Here is a 23,942-nt window from a genome sequence, read left to right as displayed (position 1 = left end):
ATATTACCTATCCTTCCCAAGCTATTCCAAAAAGTAGAAAGGGAAGGAAAACTTCCAGATTCATTCTATGAAGCCAGCATTACTTTGATTCCTAAACCCGACAGAGACCCATTAAAAAAAGAGAACTACAGGCCAATATCCCTGATGAATATGGATGCAAAAATTCTCAATAAGAGAATCAAACTCAACAGCATATAAAAAGAATTATTCACCATGATCAAGTGGGATTCATTCCTGGGCTGTTTCAACATTCGCAAATCAATCAATGTGATACATCACATTAATAAAAGAAAAGATAAGAACCATACGATCCTGTCAATTGATGCAGAAAAAAACATTTGGCAAAATTCAGCAATCTTTCTTAATAAAAACCCTCAAGAAAGTCGGGATAGAAGGAACATACTTAAACATCATAGAAGCCATTTATGAAAAGCCCACAGCTAATATCATCGTCAATGGGGAAAAACTGAGAGCTTTCTCCCTGAGATCAGGAACATGACAGGGATGTCCACTCTCACCGCTATTGTGTAACATAGTGTTGAAAGTTCTAGCATCAGCAATCAGACAAGAAAAGGAAATCAAAAGCATCAAAATTGGAAAAGATGAAGTCAAGCTTTCACTTTTTGCAGATGACATGATATTATACATGGAAAATCCGATAGACTCTACCAGAAGTCTGCTAGAACTGATACATGAACTCAGCAAAGTCACAGGATACAAAATCAATGTACATAAATCAGTTGCATTCTTATACACTAATAATGAAGCAACAGAAAGACAAATAAAGAAACTGATCCCATTCACAATTGCACCAAGAAGCATAAAATACCTAGGAATAAATGTAACCAAATATACAAGATCTGTATACTGAAAACTATACAAAGCTTATGAAGGAAATTGAAGAAGATATAAAGAAATGGAAAAACATTCCGTGCTCATGGATTGGAAGAAGAAATATTGTCAAAATGTCAATACAACCCAAAGCTATCTACACATTCAATGCAATCCCAATCAAAATTGCACCAGCATTCTTCTTGAATCTAGAAGAAGCAATCCTAAAGTATGTATGGAACCACAAAAGGCCCCGAATAGCCAAAGTAATTTTGAAGAAGAAGACCAAAGCAGGAGGCATCACAATCCCAGACTTTAGCCTCTACTACAAAGCTGTCATCATCAAGACAGCATGGTATTGGCAAAAAAACAGACACATAGACCAATGGAGTAGAATAGAAACCCCAGAACTAGACCCACAAATGTATGGCCAACTAATCTTTGACAAAGCAGGAAAGAATATTCAATGGAAAAAAGACAGTCTCTTTAACAAATGGTGCTGGGACAACTGGACAAAAACATGCAGAAGAATGAAACTAGACCACTTTCTAACACCACTCACAAAAACAAACTCAAAATGGATAAAGGACCTGAATGTGAGACAGGAAACCATCAAAACCCTAGAGGAGAAAGCAGGAAAAAACCTCTCTGACCTCAGCCACGACAATTTCTTACTTGACACATCCCCAAAGGCAAGGGAATTAAAAGCAAAAATGAACTATTGGGACCTCATCAAGATAAAAAGCTTCTGCACAGCAAAGGAAACAATCAACAGAACTAAAAGGCAACCAACGGAATGGGAAAAGATATTTGCAAATGACATACCGGACAAAAAGCTGGTATCCAAAATCTATAAAGAGCTCACCAAACTCCACACCCAAAAAACAAATAATCCAGTGAAGAAATGGGCAGAAAACATGAATAGACACTTCTCTAAAGAAGACATCCGGATGGCCAACAGGCACATGAAAAGATGCTCAACGTCGCTCCTCATCAGGGAAATACAAATCAAAACCACACTCAGATATCACCTCACACCAGTCAGAGTGGCTAAAACGAACAAATCAGGAGACTATAGATGCTGGAGAGGATGTGGAGAAACAGGAACCCTCTTGCACTGTTGGTGGGAATGCAAACCGGTGCAGCTGCTCTGGAAAACAGTGTGGAGGTTCCTCAAAAAATTATAAATAGACCTACCCTATGACCCAGCAATAGCACTGCTAGGAATATACCCAAGGGATACAGGAGTCCTGATGCATAGGGGCACTTGTACCCCAATGTTTATAGCAGCACTCTCAACAATAGCCAAATTATGGAAAGAGCCGAAATGTCCATCAACTGAAAAATCGATAAAGAAATTTTGGTTTACATGCACAATGGAATACTACGTGGCAATGAGAAAGAATGAAATATGGCCTTTTGTAGCAACGTGGATGGAACTGGAGAGTGTGATGCTAAGTGAAATAAGTCGTACAGATAAAGACAGATACCCTATGTTTTCACTCTTATGTGGATCCTGAGAAACTTAACAGAAGTCCATGGGGGAGAGGAAGAAAAAAAAAAGAGGTTAGAGAGGGAGAGAGCCAAAACATAAGGGACTCTTAAAAACTGAGAACAAACTGAGGGTTGATGGGTGATGGGGGGTGGGTGATGGGTATTGAGGAGGGCACCTTTTGGGATGAGCACTGGGTGTTGTATGGAAAGCAATTTGACAATAAATTTCATATTAAAAAATAAATAAATAAAAGAAAAAATCGTAAAAAAATAATATCAATCATAAATCTCACTAGGCATTTTTATACAAATTGACAAGCTGATTTGATCATTTATATGAAAATCTAAGGGACTTAGAATAGCTTTAACAATTTTTAAAATTAATTTTTATTTTTCTTAATGTTGTTTATAGATTCAGAAGTCAAATCAGTAAGGTAAGTCACCTGTATAAATAAGGAATAATACATACAGGTATTACCAAAATTGTGTTTTGTGGAACACAGGTGCTTTCAAGATGCCATTCTAAGTTCTATGAGCTAATAAAATTAGGAAAATACTGCAAGCAAAATGTTCATTTTGAAGGTTTTAACATTTTATAGTCTGTGAGTCATTCTAAAGCAAATGCAACTATTTGGTTTTACTTAACATATTGTCTCCCAAATTTTTTGAACTAGGGCCATTCTAAAAAATTTCATCCTTCAATTCAGTATCTTTTAACACCTTTATCTCTGTGCAACAGTGTGGGAAAACACATACATTTTCTCCTCAGTGCCTTTGTGGTAGGAGAATAAAAACAGATGTGTTAATATCACAAAAGGAGACAGAAAGTTATTTCATTACAAAAAGATACAATACCTGATAGTAATATTGTATGGAATATTCTGTTTAGAAAGTTTGGCCTCTTTGGGGTATCTGGGTGACTCAATAGGTTAAGCGTGTGACTCTTGATTTCAGCTCAGGTCATGATATCAAGGTTGTGAGATCCAGCTCCACATTGGCCCATGCTGAGCATGGAGCCTGCTTAAGCTTATCTCTCTCCCTCTGCACCCACCTCACTTGTGTGCACATGGTCTCAAAAAAAGAAAAGAAAAAGCAAAACGAAAACAAAATCTGTCCTCTTTCATGTGGTTTTCATTTAAATAATTATATTAAACATAATCACCATTTCAATACTCAGTTAGCTAGAAATTCCTTTAGGTGAAAGAGCTTATACCAATAATTCACATTACAGAGAATTTTCAGAGTTTCCACATTATCAGTGTATACTTATTAACTATGACCTTTACGTTAGTTCATTTCATATTCATATCTAGTCATAGATTCTCTGCATGCCCAGATAGGTCTCCTATGTCTTGTGTATTTTCCCACTAAATATAATTGAGTACTGCATATGTATTCACTGAGAGTTCCATAAATATTTTTAATCAATATCTCATGGAAAGTATTTAGAATAAATACCTCCAGATTTCTCAATTTTTTAACCAACTTCTACTGATTAATTTGTCTATTTGTTACTTCACATATTTAGTTTAAAATATACAAATATCTGCGTTTAAGTTTTTGAGACTATTCTTAGCTAGTTGGTTATATTGCTAGATGTCTTATTGCTGCTTAACAACTATCCTGATTCATTCATTTCATTATAAATAATTTCAAATTTTGCATGTAGTATCTGTTTATGTGCATTAACAAGATATATTTCTGCAGATAAACATATTGAATCAACTCCCGTCTAAAAAAATGTGTTATAATCTCAGCTAGAAGGACATGTTCTATAGATCTACATTTAAAATAGTATATCCTAATCCTGCCATCTCAAATCCATTTAAATATGTCCACTCAAGTGACCGAGATAAATGACTTAAAGACACAATATACCAAACTGGGTCAATCAACCAGGCTTTGACTATAAATAATGGAACGCACTCATGAAATAATAGAATATTCATATAAGCAAGTAGAAAATGTCATTGATCAAAATCAGAAATATACAAGAAGATGGCAAGGTTCCTGACCAACTTACATACCTAAAAGCATTCTAATATCCCCAAATCATTTTATTTAAAAAGCTGTCAAAATCGATTACTGTAAGAGTGCCTACTTTTCAGTTACATAATTTATCTAATACTAAACAGGAGCCCGGTTAAATAAAGGCTACTAAAATAAATACATAAACATTTATAAGAAGGATCCATATTTTACATGTACTAGAGTCAGTAAAGAGATGGATAATGAAATACAGGTGTTTTTTTTTTTTTTTTTTTTTTTAAAGAACAGCCATTAAATAATCTAGCTAGGTCTAAATGTATCAACAGATACATTTTCAAAGCATATTGAGTGAAAACAAGTTTACTGAACAATGATAGGTTTATGATTATATTAATGTAAATATTAAAAAAAAAACATCTTTTCTGGGATGATAAACTTCAGGAGACAGAGAAGGGAAACATATGATGGGAAATGGTTTAGTTGTATCTCCAGTGTCTAACTTATTTCAAAGAGATATAGGAGGGAGGAAAGAACAAAGAGTTCTAAAGCAAAAATAAGAAAATCAAAAGTGTATGTAATATTATTCACAACCAAATAATCCATAATCTCAACGTATGTTTTCTCATATTTTCTTTATGTATTTAGAGAAGAGAAAATGAGGAGATGAAAGTTTGGAGTTTATTACTATCAATCCACCTGAATTTAGGCACCAAGGAAAAAGTGGTTTTAGAGAAGCACATCTATTTACAGCAATGCTCTGTTACCTGAGTGCCACAGCACTAATTAACGCTTAAAGGAACATATTTGGTAATACTCCTTGGGAATGACATTTCAATAGCAAATTTTAGAAATTTTAATTTTTTCCCTCTGCTGCATGCTGTAAGACCAGTATGTGTTAATTAAATTGAAAGAGAGACTTTAACAATACATTAAAGTCTCATACACCATGATCAGTTGGGATTTATTCCAGAAATGCAAAAATGATTCAATATCCACAATCAATCAACATGATACACCCCATTAACAAAATGAAGGATAAAAATCATATGATCATCTCAATAGATGTAGAAAAGGCATTGGACAAAACTCAGTATCCACGTATAATAAAAACTCTCAACAAAAGGGGTGGAGAGGTAACATAGAGCATATAGAGACAAGATGACAGCTAACATCATACTCAATGTTGAAAACCTGAGTTTTCAACCTGAGTTCCTAAGATCAGGAAATAAATAAGGATGAGTACTGTCAGCACTTTCATTCAACAAAATGCTGGAAGTCCTAGAAATGGTAATTGTACAAAATAAATAAAGGTCATCTTAATTAGGAAGAAGTAAAACTATCACTATTTGAAGATGACATGATACTATATAGAAAACCCTAACGACTCTACCAAGAAACTATTAGAACTAAAAAATGAACTCAGTAAAGTTGCAATATACAAAATGTATAAAAAACAATTTCATTTCTGTAGACTAGCAACACATTATCATAAAGAGAAATCATGAAAACAATTCTATTTACAATTGCATTAAAAATAAAATAGCTGGTGGGGCGCCTGGGTGGCTCAGTCGGTTAAGCGTCCAACTTCGGCTCAGGTCATGATCTCACAGTCCGTGAGTTTGAGCCCTGCGTCGGGCTCTGTGCTGACTGCTCAGAGCCTGGAGCCTGTTTCAGATTCTGTGTCTCCCTCTCTCTGACCCTCCCCCATTCATGCTCTCTGTCTCAAAAATAAATAAACATTAAAAAAAATTAAAAATAAAATACCTGGGGATAAATTTAACCAAAAAGTTAAAGACCTGTATCTGAAATCTATAATGACGTAAGAAATACAAGGTACAAATGGACAAATATACTGTGCTCACAGTCTGAAAGAATTAATAGTTAAAATGTCCATACTACCCAAAGCAATCTTGAGAAAGATTCAACACAAGTCATATCCAAAATACCAATGGAATATTTCATAGAATGAGAACTAATCCTAAAATCTGTATAAAAGCACCAAAGACCTTGAATAGCCAAAGCAATCTTGAGAAAGAACAAAGCTGGAAGTATCATGTGTCCAGATTTTAAATCATACTACAAAGCTATAATAATCAAAACAGTATGGTCCTACCAAAAAACAAAAAAACAGACACATAGATCAATGAAATAGAATAGATAGCCCAGTAACAAAACCATATTATATGGTCAATTAATTTATAATAAATGAGGAAATAATATAAAATGGGGAAAAGACAGTCTTTACAATAAATGGTGCTGAGAATGCTGGACAGCTATATGCAAAAGAATGAAACTGGACCACTCACTGTCTTACACTACCTACAAAAATAAACTCAAAGTGGTTTAAAGATTTAAATGTAAGCTCTAAAAACACAAAATTCCTAAAAGAAAACAAAGGCTGTGAACTCTTGGACTTCGATCTTAGCAATATATTTTTGGATCTGCCTCCTCAGGCAAGAGCAACAAAAGCAAAAACAAACAACTGGGACGACATCAAACTAAAAAGCTGTGCATGGTCAAGAAAGTCATCAATAAAATGAAGACAGCTTATTGAATGGGAGAAGATATTTCCAAATGATATGTTTGATATCTGATATATATAATCCAAAAAATATATAGAATTCATACAATTTAACACCAAACAAATAATCCAATTAAAAACGGGCAGAGGACCCGAACAGATGTTTTTCTGAAGCATACAGATTGTCAGCAGAGGTATGAAAAGATGCTCTATATCACTATCAAACAAATACAAATAAAAACCATAATAAGATATCACTTCATAATAGTCAGAATGGATAGTTTCAAAAAGATAAGAAATAAGTGTCAGGAAGCATGTGGGAAAAGGGTATGAGAGTTCCTTTTTTAGGGAGTGTAAATTGGTGTAGCCACCTGTAGGTTTTGAGGCATTTCCTCAAAAAACAAAAAAAAAAAAAGCAAAAATACTATACAATCCAGCAATTCCACTTCTGGGTATTTATCTGAAAGAAACAAGCACTAATTCAAAAAGATTTATGCATCCTCATATTCACTGCAGCATCATTTACAACAGCCAAGATATGGAAGCAACTTAAGTGACTGACTCATCAATAAATGAATGGATAAAGATGTGGTACACCCAGAGGAATATTACTTAGCCATAAAAATGAAATCTTGTCATTTGCAACAATATGAGTGGACCTAGAGGGTATTACGTTAAGTGAAATAAGTCAGAGAAAGCAAACACCTTATGATCTCACATGTGTGAGTGAAAAACAAAACCAGCAAACTAACAAACCAAACAGACTCAAAAATACAGAGAATAAACTGATGATTACCAGAGAGGAAAGGGATGGTAGAATGGGTGAAACATGGGAAGGTGATTAAGAGGTACAATCCTACAGTTACAAAATGAGTCAGAAATATAAAGTACAGCCATAGGTAATATAATTAATAATATTGTAATAACTGTGTGGTGGCAGAACTAAATTTATTGTGGTGATGCTTCATTATGTATGTAAATGCTGAATCACTGTGTTGTACACCTGAAATTAATATAATATTGTAGGTCAACTACACTTCAATAAAAAAAACCTGAAACAGTATGGGGCGCCTGGGTGGCTCAGTTGGTTGAGCGGCCGACTTCAGGTCAGGTCATGATCTCAGTTTGTAAGTTTGAGCCCTGCATTGGGCTCTGTGCTGACAGCTCAGAGCTTGGAGCCTGCTTCAGATTTTGTGTGTGTCTCTCTCTCTGACCCTCCTCTGCTCATGCTCTGCATCTCTCTCTCTCTCTCAAAACTAAACAAACATTTAAAAAAATTATTTTAGAAAAACCTGAAGGAGTAAAATCATACCTACTTTATTTATAACTTAAAATTTCTGGATCCATTCAGAAATAACAGTAACTTCTTCCTTCATTGTCATCTTCAAAAGAAGTGTAAACCATATAAACACCCACAGGAACAGACTTATTTGGAGGCATCTTTTGGAACTTAAGATATCTGTAGCATACATTATTGATGGCCATTCATACTTCCTTGGCAGTCAGCATTCACAGTGACCACTTCTTTCTGCAAGCCCCAGTGATTTTCTGAAAATTTCTCTGGAATTTGTGGGAGGTAGGCTTATTATCTACATTTTAGATTTGAAATACTGTTGACCCAAATGAGCTGGTAATTCTTTTTCCAAAGACAAACTTAATACTTTCATCTTACATTTTAATGGAATTAAAAAAAATTTTTTTAACGTTTATTTATTTTTGAGACAGAGAGAGACAGAGCATGAACGGGGGAGGGTCAGAGACAGAGGGAGACACAGAATCTGAAACAGGCTCCAGGCTCTGAGCTGTCAGCACAGAGCCCGATGCGGGGCTCGAACTCATGGACCGCGAGATCGTGACCTGAGCCGAAGTCGGACGCTTAACCGACTGAGCCACCCAGGCGCCCCTTAATGGAATTTTTTAAATACACATTTTTTAAAGTAGCCACCCATATCAAATTTAACAACTACTCACGTTTGTATGTATTTCTGTCCTCCCCTCCCTTCTTCCCAGCCTCCTTCCAAGAATGCAGACTGCTTTCCTACACCATTCTCTTCATTATGTCTTATCTGAACAAGCTGCAATGACACGTGCTTCAGTATCTCTAGCATCAAGAGGTATTGTACAACTAAATCGGGCCAATGAGATTGTAACAAAAATTTGTCTGCATCCCTATAAAGGATGAAGATATGCCATATAATCCCTATCTCTCGATACTGGTTTAGAATGCAAAAATGACGGCTAAAGCTCCAACAACCATTTTGGATCATGAGTTGACATAAGAATTTTGAGAATGGCTGAGAAGAAAATTAAGTCTAGAGGTGCCCAATGACAGCATGCTGTCGCTATGCCAGTTCTGGTGACTTACCTCTATCGTGTAATAGAGAAATCAATGTCTACCTCCTTTAAACTACAGTAATTTGGGGGTTTTGTCACATATAGTGGAATATAACTCTATTTGTTATCCATTATACAAGAACTTTATGAATACACTGCCAGTAGAAACTGTTCACAGACAACAGAATGTGAAGCTCACTTCACTACCTTCTTCATTTCCAATCTACTTGACTCCTGTTTAGAAGTTTCCATAAACTGTATGCTTATGATTTAATCTACTATTCTCTAAACTTTACATATATACCCAGAATAAATGTTTAGTTTTGTACTGTGTATTTTTATTAATTTAGGTGAAGGGTAACATAGTTTTCCTGCAATTCACTTTTTTCACCCCACAATGTTTTAAAGATGTTTCTATACTGATCTATGTATAGTTCATTTTTATGTGTAGATTTGTAAAATATTTGTATGTACATATTATTTCTCTACCAATGGGCATATATATTGTTTCTAATATTTCACTATCACTCATCTGAAATGAACATACTTGAATCTATCTCTTACGGAATATGACTAAATATATTCTGTAGTTGATTCTTAGATACGGAAGCACAGGCCATAGGAATTGCACATTTTCATCCACATAGATGTTTCAGATAGTCTCATAAAGAAAGGTACATATAAAAGGTATATGTAAAAGGGTTGATAAAAACAGCATTTTTATACAACAAGGACAATCTTGATCATCTTTATTGGTTCACTGTTTTGAGGATTTCCTAGTTAGGTCTGGCTTTTTATTCACATCTATACACACTTATTGCTAACCCAACATTGAAAATATTTAAAATAATGAATATAATCCTCTGGCTTCATACCCTGTATTTGCTTGGTGAAAAAGATGATGGAGGGAAATAAAAAATGTTAAGAGGGCCAAGAGCCAAGAGAAATTTAACACTAACACAATAAAATAATCAGTATGCTGAAAACAACATTTTCCCTGCTTTCCATTACTTATCAATTGATGGGCAGAGAAAGATAAATGGCAATGTGAAAAAGATAAGATTTTCTCTGAATAATAATTCTCTTCTGTCCCATGGCACCTTCTATTTGACTTTTGTTCAAAGGTCTCAGAGTTGTAGATCCACAGATAAGCTCTAGTTTAGAAATTCAGAAAATAAGGTACCATGACAGTTGTTCAAAGACTTTATGAAGGCCAGTGGAACCCATGACTATAAATCTTCTATCCCATCCATTCACCTTAATAAACCCCCTCCATCTTAGAAATTGTGGCCATGTGCCCTTCAATAGTCAGCAATGTGTAAAATGCTTACTTTCTTCAAAGTTACATTTTAAATGTTAATTTATGGGGAGCAGAGCTGTGCTGAATTATCATTTACAATATGTCAATCTCTTACTTTGAAGTCCGGGGAATGATGTTTGTAAACAGTGAAAACTCAGCTTTATTTTTTTGCAATCATTTAACTTTCAAAATGCATCAAAATATACCTCAAAGACAGAAAAATCAAATTATAATCTTTGACATGTTTTTCAAACATGAGTGCTGTCTTATATTTATAAGACATTTTTGCATAGCTTCCCCTAGATTTTAATGACATAATTTAAAATTATAAAACATTTCCCCAATATCGGAGGAGGTTCATTTTAAATATGAAATCAACTTAAAAAATACTTTCTCAGTATTTCTCCCTTTAAATTAGAGAAACAGAAAGCAATTATTCAATAGTATAACTATTTATATTTCAAAAATATATATTCTGACACTCATATGTGGAATTTAAGAAACAAAACAGATTAACATAGGGGAAGGGAAGGAAAAATAAGATAAAAACAGAGAGAGAGAGGCAAACCATAAGAGACTCTTAACTACAGAGAACAAACTGAAGGTTGCTGGAGGGAAAGTGGGTGGGGGATGGGCTAAATGGGTGATGGGCATTAAGGAGGACTCTTGTTGGGATGAGCACTGGGTGTTATACATAAGCGATGAATCACTAAATTCTACTCCTGAAACCATTATTACACTATAGTTAACTAACTTGAATTTACACAAAATCTTGGAAGATAAATATGCGCACATATGTGTGTGTGTGTGTGTATACACCCATACACACACACATATACATGGATCCCAAAGTGAATGCACTTTTTTAGAACGCCCTTTCCAATTTTCAAAACAACCAACCTAATGCTACAAAGTGATTGCCATAAGATTCTAAGTCTCATGTAGAAAGCTAAGAGTTTATTTTATAAAAACATTATTTCCCATTAACATTAACTAGTTTTAAAATAAGTGGAATTATTGACAAATTTCAAAAAAAAGTTCTATACACTTAACAAGGTCTCCTCAGTAGTCAAACAAAAATAGATGGCTAATGTTTTACATTATGATTAGGTCAATGCTACTCTTATGTATATGAAAGGTGTCTTACTGGCAGCTGTATGAAAAATTATTACTATACTAATTCAGACTTCGAATTAAAGATAAGTGTGTGGACCAGTTCTAAAACAGATTCTAACAATTTAATTTCTACACATATGCTCTGAAGTTTATCAGCATCCTCAAAAATAATAGCCATTCAGAAAAAAATATATTAACTAGGATTCTGATTACTACCATGGGGAAGTAATAGTTGCTTAGCGCAAATAAAACTAGTGGGTTTTTTTCCCTGCATTTATACACAATATCATACATCAAATACAAAATGTTAATTCAGATTCCTTTGACAAATGATAAAATGCTTAAATGATTAAGTACGTTAATCCGTTTATCTAACCTGTTTGCTATTATGGGTTTCACCCTCATCCATAACACAGTTGACAAGCAACCCTCTTCTGATTTGCTGGACAGAAATTTGAGAAGTTGAACTAGTTTTATTTTAACAGCAACAGAAATAAATGTGAAAGATACCATGTCCTTTCCAAGTTTGTGAAACCAGGAGGCCTAGTCTGCTAAACTTGATGATTTGGCATCCTCGAACCATGCATAATAAATTACATTTGAGTACAGTACATCCCCATTTTTCACAGTGCCTTCTAACCTTTCCTCTGTTGGGAGTCCATTTCTATTGAGCTAAAATATTCTCTTACAAAATATCTCAAAGTTACTTTTTAAAGCACAGTGTCTGGTACCTTTCAATAGTTGTTTTCAAAACAGGAGACATACAAACATCCAGTGAAATGTATGCTCAAGGTTGGTGTTTTCTTTTTTCAAAGAAGAAAAGAAGAAGCTTCAAAAAGCAAATTCAACATTTTGAAGTTGTTATCTCTATTCACTATTCAGCATCATACAGTTTTTCCTAAAGGACTATTCTGAAAAATCATTTTTAGATGTAATCAAAATAGCTTCACACAGACCTCTCAAGCCACCACTTTGACAAGACTAGTCAAGAAATATATTTGAGAGCATTTACCAATTGCCTGCACTGTATTAGACACTCTGTAGAATATGGAGAAACAGAGGTCCCTGCCTTAGCACTATATTTCTTTTTATTCAAAGTTACCTCTCCAAGCAGGTCTAGAAGACTAACAATTATCTGTTCCATTTGGATTATTTAAGTCTCCACAACTAAAACATTTTGAGGAGATATAAATGAGTCATTTCTTACCCACTAGAAGGAAATTAAATTGTATTGGTGCCCTCATTGTAGCACATTAAAGGAAATGGTTATTCCTACCAATTTGATAATTAAATAAAAAATCAGTTTTTACAGTTTAAATAATAGTGTTATCATGTAACCACAAACAACCATTGTTTCTTAATCACCCTTTTTATAAAAGGGCATTGGCTGCAAATATTGACTTCTGCTTATGCAAGACCATATTGGATATGGTTTCTTTCTTTGCCATGTCAGCAAGATGAAGGAATAGTTATGGCTTTTTTTCCTCCCAATTACAACCTGATAAACCATTTCCCTTATTTCATCTTATATTATCTGTCTTTTCCTAGAGCATGCAATATCTACTGTACAAAGTAAATTACTGTATTTAGAGGGGCTCACACACAATTTAGAATAGCTAGCACACTCTAAACCTTTATCGGTGAAATTTGTTATACTGGCTTACCAATTTACCTCCACTTTCCATGTAGTGTAAAATACCTAAGCAGAAGCAGAGCTAAAGTTCCCTCAGATTTTTTTTTGCCCTATTCTATTTTTTCACCACAGAAAGGTAAATGCTAGGTAGAAAGGGGGGAAAAGCAGAGCTGGAGAGTATACGAAAGCTCAGGTAGAAATCTGGCCTGCATTTCTCTATCTTTATTTGTGTTTTTGTCTCTATTATTGCCAGTTCCGCATTTATTTATGCATCTGAAAATTAGAAGAAAGAAAATTGATATTGCATGCCCAATTGACTAATGTTGCAAATAGTAGGTAAAGACTATATCTATAAGCTGGAGATAAATTGGATTTTCATTTTAAAAGAATAATTCTATCACTGCATTCTTTGGAGGCTAGAAACAGAATCCAACTCTGGTTAATTTACTAAAAATGAAATACATGAAAAAGGTATAAAGTAGTTCCTAAGGGAAGGAGAAGCTAAAGGACTAGGACATACAAACAACAGGAAAAAGAATTATGCAGAGTGGAGGATTCAAGAACAGGAAATAAAGTTCAGTCTCTTCAGGGCAGAACTTTGGAAACAGAAATTCCAGTTTTTAGATTTTTCTAAAATTACGTTCAACATTAAAGTTCCTAGAAGCATGTCCCATGGCCAATCTTAAATCATATGTCTAACCCTTAGCCAAGGGGATATGGATTATCTTCATAGTGTCAGCAATACTGCATCTAATGAGGAAGAGAGAATTTCCCCAGATTCAGGATCTGCTGCTAGAAGATGGGAATAATGGACGTTCATGTGGCAGAATATATTTCTACTATGACAATTATTAACAGATTTACGAGTAAAATTCATACTTTCACACTTTCTGTAACAGAAAATAGATTGACTTGTGTTAGTTCATTAGGGAGATGACTATCAGTAAATTAATTTGTTTCAAGTCAATACAGTATACCTATCTATACACACACACAAACACACACACACACACCACAGAGAGTAGTCTTTCTGCATATCTTTTTTGCTCTACCCTGTAGATATTACATGTTGCATGTTTTATATAGAGAAAAAGTAGATTCAAAGAGAATAAGGGGTAGGGACCAAAACTCAACCATTTTTGGTTTTGTTTTAAGTTGTTTAATTGTTGTAGGGGTTTATCAGTCTCCTTTTGTATTATAAGGACTCAACCCTTATCAATATTTTATATAACAATTTGTGTTTTTTTATCAAAGTGTTTCAAATAAAATTTTACTTTCTTAAACAATGATTATTTTGCATAATTTGCTAGCCTACTTAAGAATATTTACTTATAGTCTATAACACATATAATCCTGTCACCCTAACGTCCCAAACTTGTATTTTTTTAATAAAGAAAACAACTTCTTTCCATCCATTTGTATAAGGACACTTTTTCCTTCTGTAATTTAGCTTCTCCCTCTCTACATGTTGTATTCCTGCAATTTTTAATAAAATGTATTATTATGAACTCTACTTATAATTAATTCTAATTTTTCTTATGATTGTCAATGTTTACAGTGTCTATATTCATCTTCCCCTATTTTAGTTTAGGTGTGTGTATGTGAGAGATAGAGAGCATGTGTTCTATTTATAATCCTGACACAAAACATAGGCCTTGCATACACTTCCCTGCCTGTTGCTTATGTTTTTCATTTGTTCATTCTCTTCTTCTCAAACTCTCTTTGTTTTTTCTTCATTTAAGTCTGAAGTTAGGAAAGGGATTTTCGGAGTGCTTTCAAAGATTTAACCTGACCAGATTTAATCTAAAGATGTAGGCGACAGATACGAGAACATGTTGAAGTTGGGGGGTATGCTCAGAACTGTGGGTACCCCAAACGGTATCGCTGAGACAGGAACTACCATGATTCGGGAATCTGAAAGATTCTTTCCTTCCTCCTTGACTTTCCACCGCACCATGAATAATGTTGGCCTTTCTCTGGGAATGGTTGTTCCCACAGTTTTTGTTTGTTCATATATTGTTTTGTGTTTCCTTAGGTAGTTTTCAAACATAAAAAAATTTACAGAAGTTGATATAAAAGGCACCAATATAACCATTTAAAGACAATTGATGCCAAAATTTATATATTTGCCTTGAGTCTCCTTTAAAAAGTTAATACAATGTTATATAAACTGCAAATAATTATGCCACTCTATTCTTTCATGTGTGTTCATATGTGTATATATATATGTGCATATATACATATATACACATATATATTCCTATATTTATATACTTATATTCTACGTATATAATGTGGGGCGACCAGATAAGATGGAGGCTAGCAACACAGGTGGTGAAAGAATTCACCCAAGACAGAACAAAGTAGGTAGAAGCTTATTGACTACACTGCAAGGAAGCAGTGGAAAAGACAGCAAAGGACAGACAGTCTGCCAGGAGGCGGTGATGGGGGCTGTAGTTATGAGGGGGAGTGAGGAAGTATCGGAATGTATGGAATATTCCTTTTTTGGTACCTGTGTCCTGTTTTAGCAGCCCATTGGTCAGGTATGGCCTATGGCTATTGAGAGGTGGGTCGCCTCACGGGCCTGTTTGCATTCAGCCCAGTGGTCGCTGTGGGCCCTTTTCACCCTACTCACGTTTCCATTTCTCAAGCCTGTTGCCCCAAAGTGGCCTCCACATATAATAAATGTGTGTATGTGTGTATATAAACATACAGATACTATTTTAATTATACATACATGTTCTTTCTTTTTAGGAATATAGTACTATATATGTATTTGAGCCTTGTAGAAGCACTGACAAAGAGTATCAGAATGGATTTAAAAAAAAAAAAAACAAGACCCATCTATATGCTGCCTACAACAGACTTATTTTAGACCTGCATATTGAAAATAAGGTTAAAGAGAACCATCTATCATGCTAATGGATGTCTAATTTATGTAATATAGAAACCTCTCTCTGTTCAGTGATCACATGCTATGTAGATCAGATTCTCAAAATGCTTCAATAAAAAATCATCAGGAGAGACAAAATTCGAAGTTCAGATAGTTCTGTCTACAGCTTTTTTATGTCAGTAGAGGGGCATGTTGTTTCAAAATGAAACCAGAATATAAGTTCCCTTTCTACAATGTAATCTTCATGGGGGTAATATTATGTCTACACATTTTTGCAGTCCTTTATGTCTTGCAGAGTGGACTTGAACATTTTTTTAATGTTTATTTTTGAGAGAGTGAAAGAGGGCAGGCAGGAGACGGGGAGGGGGAGAGGGAGGCACAGAATCCAAAGCAGGCTCCAGGCTGAACTGTCAGCACAGAGCCAGACCCAGGGCAGAAGTCAGCCACTTAACCCACTGAGAACACAGGCACCCCTGGGCTTGAACATTTTAATCAATGAAAGTAAACAGTGATTGTATGATTGCTTAGTAAAAATCGTCCATTTTGATTTTTTCTTCAGAGTTAAGATTGGGTTATCTGGGGACTTTTGTTCCTCTTAGTTTAAATCTAATAAGTAGATGGGGCACCTGGGTGGCTCAGCCAGTTAAGCGGGTTAAGTGCCGACTCCTGATTTCAACTCAGGTCATGATCTCATGGATCCTGTTGAGCCCTGTGTCAGGCTCCCCTGCTTGGAATTCTCTCTCTCCCTGTCTCTCTCTGCCCCTCCCCTGCTTGAGCTCTTTCTCTCTCTCAAAAATAAACTTCTTAAAAAGTCTAATAAGTAGAGACACATTTTTCCTTATACAATATTGTAACCAAAACCTTCTCAGTCTATGATGTGTATGAAATATTACAGCATATTCAATTCCTAAATACACTAGATCTCTAATGTATATTAACTGCTTATAATGTAGTATTCATTTTGCTTGCCTGTTCAACTGAGTCTTCTACTCTGATTAGAATTGTCATTCTACAAACCTGATTAAACATAAATACACTATAAAAACCAAACTAAAAAGCACTAAAATCACAAATGCTGATCAATTTCTCTAAAATTGAAAGAGAAGAAATCTTTCTCTTGGTCTTCTTGCTTTCAAAACATGGAGAATATTTTCTCTCATTTTAAATTTTGCATAAGAATTGCACTATTAACCACACTGTAGCTTTGTTACCCCTCCCCCATCTGTGTTATTTACACTTCTGTGTCCTTCCTCAGCTATTAAGTAGTATTTCCATTTCAGAGGCATGGCTGTCTGGGCCTAGAGATATTAGCATCTTGCTATTTTCCTTTTCATGCTCTTGATGCTGAGCATTAAAGCAAATATTTGAAAAAGTGGAGGGAATGATGGAGTCAGAAGGAGCAAGAAGCAGGTAGGAGTTATAGGTAGTGAATTTTGACTTAGTATGCAGAGCCTTTGGCCTGAGATTTAAAAAGGTCTTACCACCAAGGTATCTTCCAACCAATGTTCTTCAAATTTAAAGAAGTATTCTTAACTGATTTCTTACCCCTCCCCCATTTTTTTTCAATCTTTAAGTTGGCTAAATGAATTTCCAACACCTCTAAGTGTTAAAAATTAATGATACAGAAATTCTTTGATAACTTTTTAACAATCAATTCAATTTTCTATTGGCTTTCCAGAAATTTATTTAATTTATTTATTTATTTATTTATTTATTTATTTATTTATTTTTACTTTTCCATTGCCTGAAGTATCAGGGGCATCTGGAAAGTATTTACTTGTAACAATTGAATAAATTCTCATTTTCTTTTGAAGCTTTACTTCTACACCATATGGAAATGTATAGCTAGATGATGTTACAGTTAAAATACCGTATTATAGTCTTGAAAGTTGCTAAGAGAGTGGGTCTTCAGTGTTCTCACCACAAAAAAGAAATTGCAATTATGTGATGTGACAGAGGAGGTAGCTAATACTATGATGGTAATTATTTTGCACTATATAAATGTATCTAATTAATATGTTGCACACCTTAAACATACACAATGTTATATGTCAATTATATCTTAATAAAACTAGAAAAAATTATAAATATAATTAAATAAAAAACAAAAATGTATAGCTAAGAACAAAGATGATAGCAAGAAGTCATAGTCAATGGAGAACTAGTCAGTTGTAAGGGGAAAAAGCAATTTGGAAAGATGTGGAAATGAGAATCCCTGCTATGTGCAGGGATTCTCAGAGGTGTGAGCTCTCTCTAGAGGAATTGAAGGTTTGTAGGGAGTAATTAGTGCTCCTGGTATTTAGTACCTAGGGTCCAGTGACAAAACACTATTGTAAAGCCTGGAACCATTCTACACAATGAAGAACTGTCCAACCCAAAATGGAACTGGATGTCTTATAGGGCATTTGATACAAGAGCACAGTTGGAAGGAGCAAAGAAAAGAGTTTGCACTGTATTCAGTATAAGAACAGCATGCATAGTCACCTATTCCTCCCCATGTATTTGCAGAGGGGAGGAGAATGTTAACATGTGTAGGTCACTCCAAAGCTACATGGTACCCTCTTAAATTGATGAATAACAGAAACCATAGAAGCAGCCTATCAGAAAGGAGCAGCTATCAGAAAGATAACACAGCCAGGAGACAGAGAGGGAAAGGACCACTTCCAAATTCCTATGAATTCAGGCTGCCAGGATTCTCAGTTCCCAGAAAGTAACTTGGAGTCTAAGCCAGTTTGTCACCTTCCAGGAGGCTATCCAGAGAGAGGAAGAGACCAAGGCTTCAGTGCTGTGGGGCTGAATGATCTATAAAAATGGTGTGGAACTACTTCCTCTCTAGTGAGACTTGGAAGATTCCTAGGGGCCTAGATGGGTCCTAATGATCTCATGTGCCATGTAACAGAGTTCATAGAAGAACATTCATGTACAGAGCCAAGTATAGATATCAACAGTGACTGGGCCCAAGTATTCAAAAATCAAATGCAGAAGTGGATTTTCCCTTCCATTTTCATCAAACTAAGCCTAACTTTCCTAACCTTCTTAATGATTCTTTCCTCCATGTTACTTCTGAGTGGTAGTATGATGGAACCTTTGAAATGAGAAGTGAGACCAGGACATGGAGAAGCAAAAGGGCCTAAGAACAGGAAAATAATCAAACATGGAATTGTGATTAGTGATTGAACACAAATACTTGAGTTTGATTATTTATCCTAAAGAAATTACATGAAAGTAGGTTTTGAGTGTTCTACTGTCTAAAGGAACGGGAATACATGAAGGATTTAAGATTAAAGTGTATTGGAAAATTAGATTACTTATTTCCTATCTTTAGTTTCTTTTACTTCCTATGCTTTAGTTTTATGGTAAAGTAATTGATAAACCATTTATTAAACACCCACTACGTTCAAGGTCCTACTCTAGATCCTCAAAGATAGAGATGAGAAAAATACACAGAAGTTCACAAAGCAGTGACAGCTTAAAGGAAAATCCCTGGATATGAAGGCCAAATTCTATCCCTGCTCTGTTCCGTATTAGCCGTGTAGTTTTTGATACAATTCTTGACACTCTTGTGTCTCATTTTCCTCCATTATAATTTAGAGAAGAAAAGCATTTGGATGGCCTCTAATTGTATTGTTGTGAGACTCTACTTAGGTGTACTAAAATACAAAGTGGTACAAACATGTAAGGGATTATTATTCTCACTGTTCTTGAGGAATTTATAGCACAGTACTATCTTAGCACAAGAAGGAATCTTAGAAATCCAATTCCATTTAAGAAAGGAGAAAAATAATCAGTGGTGAAACACAGATTACATATTCTAGATCTTTTACATATATTAGACACTATTTTTAATGTTCATCATTATGGTTATAAATTCTGACAATTTCTAAGGAATGTTTTTCTTTTAGGAAAAAAATAAGTGAATAACTTACCACTAGGATATTTTAGAAATTTTTACCTATCAAATTAGTATAGGTAATAATAAATTTGTGTTCAATTTGTGTCCCAAAATAAATTTGTGTTCAATTGCACTGTTTGAATACAATATACACAGATATTATATCTCTATATTAAAGTTAAAGATACAAAATTTCAAATATACCTACCTTTAGTTATTCTATTTTAAGCCATCATATATGCACATAGTCATTGCTACCCTTAACACTGACCTATCAGCAATCTGTATGCATTATCTCATGCTTTACAATGACCCTATAAGGCAGAATATTCTCTTTTAGTTAATAATGTTGTTATAATTTTCATTTTACCAAAAGAAAACTGAGGCTTAGTGATGTTTATTATCTTACTTAGGTTTAAAAAGCTCATAAATGAAAAGGCCAAGTTTGGAACTCAGCTCAAGTCTCTCCTTTAAACCATGACACAAACCTACCTCTCTTCGATTCCCCAGCAGCTTTGATCTATTCTGCTTTCAAATATATAAAAACACTTCACATTCTTTGACAAACTGGAAGACATGCAAAAGTAACATCAAATATAAATATATATTCACGGAAAGAAACGGAAACCCAATAAACCAATGCCAAAGTTACCAAATTCTCAACATTGCCAATTCAGCCAGAAAGTTAGAATGTAGATGGCCTCTTTATTATAACAAGAGAAAACTGAAATATTCAAGTAAGGGGTGTTAATGTTGTGTTGGTCTCATGTATTGATATGAATCATAAAATGCTAGTATCCAAAATACAGAAAGCTTAAAAAACAAGCAATCCATATACTATTATCCCATTTTAGTTGTACAGATTGTATATTACCATAACTTTGCTTCATTTAACTGTAATTTATATTTAAAATAAGGTTGTTAGGATTCAGTTCCTGTCAGTTACCGCATCATTTCCTTTATTTTTTCCCCTCAGAGACTGAAAGCATTACACAAAATAAAGTTATCTTCGGATTGTGCTAGAATGTATATAAGATTGCAGGTGGCAAGCCAATATATTATTCACCAAGTTCTTAAATAATTACTCTTTTTCATTGATCTTTACCCAATTCTCTTCAATACCTTTGGAATTAAGGAGCATGGTTTGAAAATGTTTTCTGGAGAGCCAAGATCAACAATTTCTAGTTAAAAAATAGATGCATATATCCTGTTCTCTGGGAATAGGTTTTATAATGCATTCATTTTTATGAATAATTTAAAACTTCCATTCTTTTTGTTTCTCTTTGCAGAGATTTTTTTTTCCTTTGCACAGACACAAAGATGACCTTGATTTGCTTTCCATAAATCCTCAGCACGTTTCAGGGATTGTCTTTGAAACATATGCCTCATCTAGCTTCTCTACATAGTATTTTTACAAATTGAACAATGTGCCACCTTGAAAACCCCGTACAAATTACCTTGTATGATTTACTAGAGCTTATTCTTAGAGCTCACTAAAACTGGCCAAAATCAAAAGCTACTGTTTGATTCTGACGCAGATAATGAAAGATGCCATCCAACAATTCGTGTACTCTTACTGCAACATCTATTAGAGTTTACTATAGTAAGATAGTTATAGAATTATATTCTTTTCCTAGGACCATTTTTTTCTTGAATTTTGGTTCCTCCTGTAAGTACAACAAAATGTAGCTGTCTTATGAAAAAAAAATAAAGATAAACATGTTGCTTTTCTTTAGATATTATTTTGATTCTGCCTCATTTTCTCAAAGGTTACCTGTTTTGTCTCTGCTATAATTAATCAGTATGCAATTACATTTTGAGTCATGCCTTTCATAATCCAAACTTCATGACTTTGCCTTATGTGACTATTTTCAAATTTCCATAAGCCAGAACTTCTTTGTGAAGTGTTAACATTGGTTTATTTGTTTCATCCTAATTATGACTTAGAGAACTGGATAGATGTTAAATCTTCATTTGTGATAGGCAATAATGAGTTTTTGAGTTGCTTTTATCCATAAATTGTAGCAATTTATTATTTTGCTTTTGTTCCCATAGTTTGTCTTATACTTTAATTTCTTGTAGCATGTTACAATCCTATTTCAATAAGATCAACACATCTGACTATGATTCCAACTAATATTTATTACTTCCTTGTTAAATTCTTTCACAAACAACAGAATAGTATACATTACTGAAATGTGAGAAGCCATCAAACTTATTCTATTCTATAGTGAGGTTCAACATGGTAACTTAGGTAGCAAGACAAGTAAGAAAAAATGATGTGAGGATAATAGATTTCAGGTAAAATTTTCTGCAGATGAAGAATGCCAGTATCATTTAAACTGAGTTAAATAATCTGAAACAAAGTTACAAATTGATCTGGTTGTTACCACAAGTCTTAAATACAGTTTACCACAATACCTTATATATAGCAAATATTCAACACAATTGTTGGGTGGTTTGGCAATATCTAGAAAAGTTTCCTTAGAAACTGGATCTCTAAATCCACATTTAAAGAAGCTGTGTATAGGGGCACCTGGGTGGCTTAGTCAGTTAAGCACCCAACTTCAGCTCAGGTCATGATCTCACAGTTCATGTGTTCAAGCCCCACATTGGGCACTCGGCTGACAGCTCAGAGCCTGGAGCCTACTTTGGATTCTGTGTCTCCCTCTTTCTCTGCCCCTCCCCCACTTGCTTGCTGTAACATTAAAATTTTTTTTTAAATAAAAAAAATAAAGAAGCTGTGTATTAAAGTTTACTTTTAGTTTGAGTATTTAATTCTTAACTCTAATCTGTCAACACTATTTGCACCACAGTCAACACTAAATGATTTCAACACTAGGACACCATGAGCTCATTATATGACTTTCTACAAAGTATTTTCCTTTGCGTTTCAGATTTTATTAAAGTCTCCTTTAGAAAGAGTTGTATCAACTGATTTTTTTTTAAATTTTATTCGAATAGGATTATGCAACTTCTTCAAAACTCAACTTCTCAGGCATTTTATGTATCGGTTATTTCTGTAAAATAAATTATTTAAAAAAGCTTTCCCACTCTTTTTATTGTATTCATTGTGGGTCATAAATAACAATTTATCATTTATAATTCCAGTATCTCCTTCTATGGACTTCCTCATGACTCTCAAAGCAAAAGACCCAATGCACACATAATGGCAAACATTGAAAAGTATTTAAGATATTTCATTGCAAAATTAGATAAATGAAGTGGTGATGCTAATTGGATATTAGAAATTAGGCTTTTATTTTTTTTTTAAATAAATACACTAAAACCTTGGTTTGCAAGCATAATTAATTCCAGAAACAGGTTTGTAATCCAAAGTACTTGTATATAAAGCAAACTTCACCATAATAATGGAAACTCAGATGATTTGTTCCACAACCCAAATATAATCATATAAAAATGATTTCAAGACTGTAATATAATACAACCTACTGGATCAATGGAATCTTTTCCTTTTCATGCAATTTTAACAAGGGACCTATCCAATAATACTTGTTTTTGCCTCTTTTGAGGATTTCACAGAAATGTGATGTTGCATTGTCGTTAAATAGATGCATCACTCTCACTGTTACATCCTTATTCGGTGGTGTTTTCCTACAAAATTTTGCACTGTTTCCCACATTTACACATCTCCCCAATCACATCTGAAGTGAGGGACTCCTCCATCTTTCTCCTCCTCCTCTGCAGACGTGATCTTCTTGATAACCTCTTGCTGTTGCTCATGACACAGATCCATCAGTTTGTTGGGGGTCAGCTCCTGGCCATGTTCCTCCACCAGCTCTTGAATGTCATCCTCATTCACCTCCAGCCCCATTGTCTTCCCCAAAGACACACTTTCATCAATAACTGGCAGTTCCTATTGATGAGCAAGCCCCTCTAAGTCATTCCAAGACACAATCAGGCCACAGTTTTCAAGAA

This window comes from Acinonyx jubatus, chromosome C1 (assembly GCF_027475565.1).
Source record: "Acinonyx jubatus isolate Ajub_Pintada_27869175 chromosome C1, VMU_Ajub_asm_v1.0, whole genome shotgun sequence".
NCBI lineage: Eukaryota > Metazoa > Chordata > Mammalia > Carnivora > Felidae > Acinonyx > Acinonyx jubatus.
The sequence above is the reverse complement of the archived record's forward strand: the minus strand, read 5'-3'. Positions refer to the sequence as shown.